The 7,244-nt window shown below is 33.1% G+C and overlaps 1 pseudogene across 1 annotated transcript; it reads left to right on the forward strand.

Annotated features, from left to right (window-relative positions):
* Positions 1-714: 714 nt before the first annotated feature.
* On the forward strand, positions 715-2,794 carry LOC310724776 (caspase-6-like; annotated as a pseudogene). The gene is made up of 6 exons (XR_014538346.1): positions 715-751; positions 1,142-1,193; positions 1,421-1,505; positions 1,599-1,774; positions 1,904-2,045; positions 2,215-2,794. The product of XR_014538346.1 is annotated as a caspase-6-like (transcript).
* Positions 2,795-7,244: the final 4,450 nt, after the last annotated feature.

The following is a 7,244-nucleotide window of genomic DNA, read 5'->3' on the forward strand; positions in this document are numbered from 1 at the left end:
GAGATTTGTGCTTATTTGGCCACAAGGGTGTAAAGTCATGCACTGATGTAGGGTGAGGAGGCCTGGAAGCCTTCCACTCAAGTTCATTTAAAGCATATCTTCATGTCACTTTGTCAGAGGCACTGTCATGCTGAAACAGATTAAGGTATCCTAGTACAAGTAAACAAAAAAAAAAAACACTTTCAATGCAATCACATCCAAAGACATTTTATACAATTGCTTAAAATTACTTAAAGGTAAAACAACATATCTTTTTAATAGTCATTGTTGGATGGATTAGATTGGTGGAATTAGTGCTTGTTTAATGTTCTAATCTTTTAGGTCTAAAAAACCCAAGTGAAGGAAATAGTAAAAGAAAAAGTAAAGGAAAACAATACCAATTAATATATTATGTTTTTTTGTTTTGTTTTGTTTTTTTAGTGGGACCATAATTTTTCCAGTGAATTTCTTTCGTAGGTGGTGCTATTCCAATGCAACATTTCCATTTATGGCATTTAGCAGATGACCTTGTCCAGAGCGACATACAAAAGTCCTTTGAGTCTTTATCACTGTATAGATCTACACTGGTGTGCTAGATTACAAACTTAAGGTAAATCAGCCTACAACTTTGTTGAGAGGATTATTTTTTTTTTTTTTGTAAAAGACAAAGCAAACCTGGAAAAGTATTAGTCTACGTATTTCTGGAAGAGGAAGGTCTTTACTCATCACTTAAAGATGGCCAGAAACTCTGCTGTTCGGACATCTAGAGAAAGTTTATTCCACCACCTCGGTGCCAGAACAGAGAAGAGTACCAGAACAGAGCCTTGAAGTATACTTATCTCTTACCCTGAAAGAAGGTGGTACCAGTCGAGCAGTACTATACATTCAGTGTGAAAGAATACATTCTTTCACACTGCCTGTTAAAAGGTTGCAGTGAACTAGGTGTGAAGAAACAACAATCAGTTGATCATTTGTTTACTGGCAGACTTTAAGTAAGTTTTCAAAATTCTTCAAATTTTATACAGTTTTGTACTATATACACTATCTGCCATTTAATTTTTAATTGACTTTTCATGTTAACTTCAGTGTTAGAAATGTTTTAAAAAGGGCTGCATTTTTAGTAGATTGGCACTAATCTTTAACCATGAAAATTTCGCGCCAGCTTCAAAGAAGCATTGTGGCACAAATAAAGACAGGGACAACCTCACAGAAAGGTGAGCAAAAACAAACATTAAAAAAAAAATTATAATATTTATGTACATTAAATGTGTATATTGATGTATTGAAGACACATGTTCATGTATTCTTAAAATGAGCTTATATATTGCCGGACAGGACTAATCCCACAAATTCTCTAGCATTAAATAGCTTTAAAAAGCAAACTACTATACAGAGAACTATTGTCTTATAACCTCATCTACTTTCCATTGCTTTCATTCAGATTTCAAGCCTTGGGGTTTGAAGTACACTGTCACAATAACAAAAAAAAGGCGTATTTCCTTTAACCCTAAAGGAAATACGTAAAGGTACTGTATATCAAATTTAAATGTGTTTCTTAGGATTGATTTAATTGATTTTAAAGTTTTTCATTAACATTATTAACTTTATTCAAACAACAGCTGCCACAGCCAACCATGCAGATGCTGACTATTTTGTTTGTATTTTCCTGAGTCTTTGGGATGAAGGGGAAATCAAAGCCTGTGATTCTAAGATTAAAATTACAAATATAACAGATTTCTTTAGAGAAGATGAGTGCAAGAGCCTTGTAGGGAAACCCAAAATCTTCATCTTCCAGGTGACTGTGTTTACATTTAACAACAACATCACTTTCTTTTTATTATATCAAATACAGATATAAATATGATATAATAAATAATACAGATAATGGGGTGTATACATACTTTTCGTATGGCCAAATCTACAGGCATGTGGTGGTAACAAATATGAAGATGCCATGACGGGCATGATGGCAGGGGACAGTGATGATGAAGTGGTGGAGGAAGCAGCTAACATCTACACCATCCCAGCAGGGGCAGATTTCCTCATGTGCTACTCAGTAGCACCAGGTAAGTATAAAAAAGATTAATAGAAAGTCTGAATCACACACAACTTATTTTATCTTAAAAAATATATTTGCTACATCCAACTCACAGAACACCATCAGACTTAGGGCTTTATAGTGTATAATGGCTGGTCATATCTAAGGATAATTTGATTTCTTTCTTCTCTAAACAGGATTTGTTTCATTTCGTAATGAAATTCATGGTGGGCTATACATTCAGGATTTATGTAAAACACTGCAACAGCACGGTTCAACTATTGAGTTTACCGAGCTCCTAACATTGGTCAACCTGAAGGTTTCCCAGCATACTGCAAACAGGGATGGTTTTAAGAATAAAAAACAGATGCCTTGTTTCACCTCCTTGCTGACTAAAAGATTCTATTTTAGGCCCAAGAATTTGTAAAGTATTTATTTCTAATGTATTACTGTTCACCACTAATCACTTAACAATCAATAAACATTTTTGCAACAACATAATATATGATGAGTTACATTTAGCAGAAGCTACAACTCCAGAAGCTACTAAAAGACCACAACTACATATCATCATCATATGTATTCTACTTTTATTAATCATTAGGCTTAGGTTATTATCTGTCATACATTTACCTGTAAATGATTTGTTATTTGTTAGTATAATATATGCTAATGTGAATTACAGCCAGCACTACTGTTCCAGCTGAATCATAATAAAATTGAATAAACACAAGTCCAACTGTCGTATAGTTTTTTTAAAAAGCAAAGAATTGCTTTCATTTTCACTTGAATTGATAGCACAAAAGGCTTTTATTTAATGTATTTTGGGTGTGTATGAAAGACACACACTTGCACACACAGTTTGTGTTTGTGTTTATAACTATTTATAATTAAGAGAACTAAATTTGGCTGCTCATGCTTTCATAATGTCAAGGTCGAAGCTCAAACTGGGGTCAGCTGTAAAATTTTTACACAAATATCTGTACTTTGTACTTCTTACATTTTAAAATGAGGCTCATTACTTCAGTTTTAATCTATTTGGTGAATCAATAATCAATATTTTTTCTTCTCATTTGGCGGCTTTTTAAGCACATCAACCAATTTTTTGTAATTGTGCAGCTTTTTGAACCTACCATGCATGTATAATTTCCTGGCTCTCACACACCACAGATGTAGGATAGATTACGAAGCTAACAACGTGCAAGGCAGAAGGTCATTTAATCATGATCTTTTTTTCTGCTTGTGATCTATATGGTGGTTCTTCAGCTGGGATCATTCATTAAATAACATAATTTGAAATTCTTTTGTATTAATATACAGGGTTATTCAAAAAGAATGAACTGATATCATGATGCATTGCTTCAGTTCTTGGGCATCGTCATAGAATGAGTCAGTTTATTTATAATCATTTACATAAAAGTTGATTGTGAGTATAATACTTGTGACTTGGCTGGAGTTTTGTATTACTTTTCCTTAAAAAAATATTGCGTAATTAAATTGGTATATTCTTTTTAAATAACCCTGTATATATGATGTAAGGCCCAGTTACCACTAAAACATGTATTGGTCATGTTTTTATTTTACCTAAGTTCATGTCAGAGCCGAAACCTCTTTACTGTAACTTGAGTGAAGGATATGTGTACTTTTGCCATCTCTGGAACCCACATGTAGAGACGAACTCTGGAAACGGACCACATAACGAACAAGAAGAGACTCAGACAAAAAAGGGGAAATAAATGCACACAGGGCTGCGGGGCACATGTGGAAGCACTGAGATACTAATGTGGAACTCAGGACACTCTGACGACATCTGGTGGGGAAAAAAGGAGAAACACCAGAAAAGAAAAAACAAGATCCTAGAAACCACCAGATCCTAAATAAAAATATGTCTGGAATAAGAACAGGTTTGTTTAAAAGGTTTATTGATATATATCAACCAGAAACACATGTATGCCTGCTGACTGACAGTCATGTTATTTTTTTTTTATTTCATATAGTCTTTCAATGCAAAACATTTACTGTGGGAAAAATTATTGAGCACAAATCCAGATTTCACAGGGTTTTGTTACAAAGGGATTCATTAATTAGGGATTAATTTTTTACTTAAATTGTGGTGGTACAAAGGGCAATCACAGATTTGCCTTATATTTACTCATATTTGAGTTAGCTAGAAAAAATATCTGCGCTGTAGATGTCATATCAGGAAAGATTTGCAGACATTACATCACACCAAAACGTTTGGGCAAAGCATTTAATTCAACTAATGCCGGATGTTTTTTCTTCACTCTCCGGTTGAACTCATACCAAACCATCTCAACTGGATGTGGATTGTGTGACCATGGAGGCCAGATCATCTGATGCAGCACTCTATCACTCTGCTTCTTGGGCAAATAGCTTTTACATAACCTAGAGGTGTGTTTGGGGTCATTGTCCTTTTGGAGAACAAATTACGGTCAAACTAAGTGCAAACCAGGTGGGATGGCATGTAGTTTCAAAATGGTAGCTATTCTGGTTAAGGGTGAACTCAATTTTGACTAAGTCACCAACAGTGTCATCAACAATGCACCACACACCATCACACCATCACACCTCCTCCTAGATTCGTTACAGTGGGAACCAGGGATTCAGGAACCGTCCATTCAGTCCATTCCACTCGGTATGTCTAATATTGACATGGCGGTTAGAACCAAAAATCAATCATATTTGGACTCTTTAGACCAAATGATAGTTTTTCACTGACATAATGTCCATTCCTCATGTTTGTTGGCCAAAGCAAGTATCTTCTGCTTGTTGTTCTTCTGAAGTAATGGTTATTTGCCACAGTTCAACCATGGCCTGACATGGCAGTCTACTCTGAACAGTGTCTGCCACTTGTAATCCGAAAAAAAATTATGTAAATCGTCTGTTCCTTAGTCTGGCAATTCTGATCAACTTATCCTCTGCAGCAAAAGTAACTCTTGTACTTCCTTTCCTGTGGTGGTCCTCATTAGAGCCTGTTTCATCATAGCATTTGATGGTTTTGGTGAATGCACTTGGGAATACAGTACTTGAGAATTAAATTTCTTGAGATTTTTCAGATTGACTGGCCTTTTTTTTTTTTTTAATAATGAAAGACTGTCTTTTCTCTTTATTTAACTGGGTGGATTTTTTTTTTGCCTTAATATTGATTTGTACAGTACAGTTGTTGTAGCTTTGTAGGCGTACTCACCCTTTCCTTTACACAAGACAACTAGTGGTTTAAAGCACATTAAGAAGGCAAGAAATGTATAAATGTTACAAGGCACAACTGTAAATTTAAAGATATTCCATATGACAATCTCGTGAATCTGATGAGAGAACGTTATGAATTTGCCAAGCTGTCACCAAAGCTAAATTTAGCTATAACATATAAAACATATTCTTTATTGTTTAATACTTTTTTTATTTTATTTAATACATAATTCAATCTGTGTTCTTTTGGATGTTTTCACTATTAATGTACAATACAATTTAAATAATAAAAGAAAAAACATCAAATGAGAAGGTGTGTCCAAACATTTGACCTGTGCTGTACATTTTCTTTTATTTATTTCTGTTCATGTCTGCTGAAAGTTATTTAACTTGGAAACATCACAGTTTTGTTGGCTCTAAAGAGCATTTTATTGAGGGTTATTTAGCATTTAGAATTTTTTGACTGGTTGTCTGATTGCTGTGGACTTTGTTACTGAGTAAACGTTTTAATTACTTCGGTTTAAAGTGATAAGAAAGAAGTGACAAAATAACTGTGTGCTATTCAGTTTAAACATTACATTAAAATACTACAGAATTTGATCCTTCACCCTTAATAAACACTTGATATGGCATTGATATGATTTGTGGATAATATATTAATGAACAACTGAAAATCAAAAGTGATTTATAGCACTACATAGTGTATATAGAACTTAGCTTTATGTTCCTCAATAATACTTAATGTCTAATTCATATTTAGTTACCAAAAAAAAGTTAATAATGTATTAAAAGGTAATTATTATATTACATCCTGCCATTTAAATGTTTTTAACTGTTAATAGCTGCTTAAGGTTATTAAGGTGTTACTTACATAATAAGAGAAGACATATAAGTGTTAATACTCATTGTTTAAAAGTGCATTTAACTTTAAATACACATTTATACATATATATATATAATAAAATGTATTTGTTTTCTGTAAAGCATTCTGTAGTTTTATTGACAGTTAAAATGCAGCTAATGTGTAATTTAAAATTACTAATTAAAAATAGTAATGTGCAAGTGTGTGTTTTTATGTAAACATTAAACCATTGTTACCTGGATATTTGCTTTTGGTTTAGTTATGGGTGTAAAGCTTAGTCAATATCCTGGTCTATTATCATAATAAAACATTTTCTTATCTGTATAAGATCAGGGCAAGCCACCTGCCTGTACCCTGAAAAAAACAGGCTCTATTACGTTCTAAATGAACTAAGAAATGTTTTAATTAAATATGCATCACTTAATTTTAATTTAATTAAAAGTACATTAAAAAAATCAACTTAACAAAATACATTTAATTAATTCTCAACCCCAATTCCATAAAGTTGGGACACTGTAAAATGTAATTAAAAACAATAAAATGATTTGCAAATTAAACAGACCCATATCTCATTCACAATAAAATATAGAAAACATCAAATGTTTAAACTGAGGAAATGTACCAATTTAAGGAAAGAATAAGGCCATTTTTTATTTGAAAGCTGCAACATTTTTTTTTTTTAAGTTGGGATGGAACAACAAAAGTCTTTTATTAAAATGAAACAGTTGGAGAAAATTTTGGATAATTGACAACAGGTCAGTAAGATGATTGGGTGTAAATAGTGTATCTTAGAAAGACAAAAGTCTCTCAGAATTAAAGATGGCCAATCTGTGTCTACAAATTGTGGAAAGAAATTAGAATAATGTCCCTCAACAAAAGATTGCAAAACAGTTAAAATGATCATTATTTACAGTACATATCAAAAAGTTTCAAAGAATATGGAGAAATCTCTGTGCACAAGGGACAAGGGAAAAAAATCAATCTTCAGGCCGTCAGGGGACACTGCATTTAAAACAGTCATGTTTTTGTAATAGACATCACTGCTTAGGCTCATTAACACCTTCAGAAATCATGGTCTGTGAACAGTTTTCCATGTCATTCACAAATGCAAATTTAATCTCGATCATGCATAGAAGGCGGCATGCGTAAACACGA

The sequence above is a fragment of the Silurus aristotelis genome (genome assembly GCF_946808225.1).
Source record: "Silurus aristotelis genome assembly, chromosome: 4".
Classification (NCBI taxonomy): domain Eukaryota; kingdom Metazoa; phylum Chordata; class Actinopteri; order Siluriformes; family Siluridae; genus Silurus; species Silurus aristotelis.